This window comes from Bos javanicus, chromosome 21 (assembly GCF_032452875.1).
Source record: "Bos javanicus breed banteng chromosome 21, ARS-OSU_banteng_1.0, whole genome shotgun sequence".
NCBI lineage: Eukaryota > Metazoa > Chordata > Mammalia > Artiodactyla > Bovidae > Bos > Bos javanicus.
In genome coordinates, this window is record NC_083888.1 from 58,949,250 (window position 1) to 58,952,165 (window position 2,916).

The 2,916-nt window shown below is 52.3% G+C and overlaps 1 long non-coding RNA gene across 1 annotated transcript; it reads right to left on the minus strand.

Moving 5' to 3' along the window:
* Nucleotides 1–342: 342 nt before the first annotated feature.
* Nucleotides 343–1,145, minus strand: LOC133233992 (uncharacterized). The gene is made up of 2 exons (XR_009731944.1): nucleotides 1,066–1,145; nucleotides 343–600 (listed from the first exon to the last, which is right to left on the minus strand). It is a non-coding gene; the product is annotated as an uncharacterized LOC133233992 (long non-coding RNA).
* Between the last annotated feature and the right edge of the window lie 1,771 nt (nucleotides 1,146–2,916).

Genomic DNA, 2,916 nt, shown 5'->3' on the forward strand with positions numbered 1-2,916 from the left:
CTTTTAAAGGTCATCGTTCATAGCTCTTAGTACATTTACTTAACCATGGAATTTCACTGTTTTCACACACTAGAATGGAACCTCCCTGAGGGCAGGGACCAGACTTAGCAAGGACAAGCTTAGTTCATATTAGAGGAATAATGAAGTTTCTCTGTCTCTCTACCACACTCTGGACTCTACAGGGTCAGGGCTTGTCTCCAGACCCCGGCATCCAGCACAGGTTAAAGCCCCACGCCTAGGTGTCTACAGACCACCAAGCCCTGGCCGAAACATAAATGTGGAAGAGACAGAAACCCTGGGAGGAAGTCCTCCTAAAACAAACACCCCCATTTCGGGGCCTGATATATGTGAATGAAAATGGTATTTAATTGGCTAAAACCAGAGCTGTCATCACCTAATCAGAGAGCTTGAAAATAGATTTTCAGCACCTTCCGCTTGTGCTGGGGACAGTGGTGCAGTGGCTCCGGGAGTCCGGGGCTGCTGGAGACAGCAGCAGGCGTCCGTCTGTCTGGGGAGCAGCTGGACGTTTGGTTATTCAATCAGGGGAGTCCAAAGCGTCGGAGCGAGCCCAGGGAGGGGGAGGCAAGGAAGCCTTCATTTCTGGGAAAGCCAACAGCCCCATTCATTTGCCTCAATAATGGTCATCATTGTTCCTTTGGGCCCAGCACTTTATAGTTTCCAAAGCGCTTTCACATTCACAGGTCTTCCCTATGTGTCCACAAGGGAGGTCAGGCAGGATTGTCACCCCAGCGTTATGGTTAAGGGAACCGAGTCGCACGCAAGGCGGCCTGCCGTGAGCTTCAGTTGCTTCCAAAGGCGAGCTGCAAAGCATCGTTTTCCCTCTCGCAGGGGTATCCTTCCCACTGGCAGGGTGGGGCTGTCAGAACTTTCCCTCCACCAGCTTGGGAAGTCTCATGAACTCCTCCTGGGACCTTCTTGCTACCCCTCCCCCTGCTGAGTCACCCCCATTCCCATGGCCCCACGCCCACCGCCCGGCTCTCTTGGACTCCTGCAGGTCTGCGTGGCTTGCGGGGCCCTCTGCCTGGTGCCAGGCCAGCTTCTCACCTGCTCTCCTTTGCTTCCTTATGGGCACTTGGCCCTGCGAGGCTCAGTGGGGGAATCACCCTGTCTAGGACACAGGCTTCCTCTGTGCTCCCTTCACAATCAGATTCTAGAACCTTCTCCCCAAGGGTGGATGTCAAGGTAGACTCCACCTTGATAGAGATCAATGCCTGCATGCACCTGGATGGCATAGCAGGGTGTTTCACCAAAAACAGTGGGCTGAAGGGATGGAAGACAGAGGGGTGGGCAGGGCTGGGGAGAATCTCCAAGGGGTGGTAAGGTGCCCCAGGGCTAGCACTGGAGGGGAGACCTGTTACTACTGAAAGAACAAGGCGGGAGGAGGTCTAAGAGAGGGCTGGGGAGGGAGCCGTGGACTTGACCAGCAGTTGCCCAGCATGGAGTAAGCGAGAGCAGGGAACACCCTCCCTCCCCCTCCTTCTGCCTCTGATCTCTCTCCCACTTCCCATCCACCAAACCCTACAAACAGCCAGAGAGCCAGGGGTCTGGATTAACTCCATACAGGTTAGGCTCAAGGGGTACCAGAAGGGTGAAAAGAGGGGAAGATCTGGGAGGCGGGCGGAGAAAGCCTGGCACATGGATTTAAATAGCAGAGAAGACCATACTGGCCCATCAGACCAATCACCACCACCGGGAGTGGTTTTGAATTTCAAAATTCAGATTTCTTGGCCCCTGCCCTGTCTTAGAGGTTCTAATTTAGGAGGTCTGTGGTGTGTCTCCAGAGTCTGTGTGTGTTTGTTTGTTTTAAATCAAGGCTCTGGGAGATTTTTAAGGTCAATGTCAGTTCAGTTTCAACATGCTTTCAGGAGGCCATTTTGGCAGGGAGTTCTGAGCTCTGGTCCCATCCTTGGTTCACTGATGGCCTTGGGCCAGTCCTTTCCACATTCTGGGCCTCGGTTTCCCATCAGTAAGCAGAGGGGTCTGCAGGCTTCTGACCTGAACAGACTGAGCTAAGTTGCCAGCCTTGCAGACAACCTCGACTCCCTGGATCCTTCAGCTCTTTTTTTTTTTTTTTTTGATTGCGTTGGGTCTTAGTTACAGCAAATGGGATCTTTCATTACAGCTCTTCGTTGCAGTACAGGCTTCTCTAGCTGTGGCTCACGGCCTCTGGAGTACACAGGCTCAGCAGTTGCGGCACGCAGGTTTAGTTGCCCTGAAGTATGTGGGATCTTAGTTCCCCAACTAGAGATCGAAGCCACATCCCCTGCATTGGAAGGCAGATTCCCAACCACTGGACCACCAAGGAAGTACCCATCCCCCTCCAGCTCTTTGAAGTTGACAGAAGCAAAGGAGATCAGGTATACCTTGACCAGAGGAACGTGCTACAAGTTGTTCTCCTGAAATGAAGTGTATGTTCTGATGTGGATGGCGGTCACTGATATCAGGAATCCAAGGCAGATGTAGGGAGGCTGGAAGGACAATGGGGTTTTATGGATTCTTTTTTTTTTTTTATAATTATATGCATTTTTTGGCTGTGCTGGGTCTTCATTGCTGCATGAGTGCTACTCTAATTGTGGTGAGTGGGGGCTACTCTGTAGTCGCTCAGGCTCCTCATTGGGCTTCTGATTGCCATGGTTTCTCTTGTTGTGGAGCACGGGCTCTAGGGCTCGCGGGCTTCACTAGTTGGCAGCTCGTGGGCTCAGTAGTTGCAGTTCCCAGGCTCAGAGCACAGACATAGTTGTGGAGCATGGGCTTAGTTGCTCCATGCCATGTGGGATCTTAGTTCCCCAACCAGGGATAGAACCCGTGTCTCTCACATTGGCAGGTGGATTCTTTACCACTGAGCCACCAGGGAAGCCCAGTATGGATTCTTGATGTATCCACAGCCCACAATCA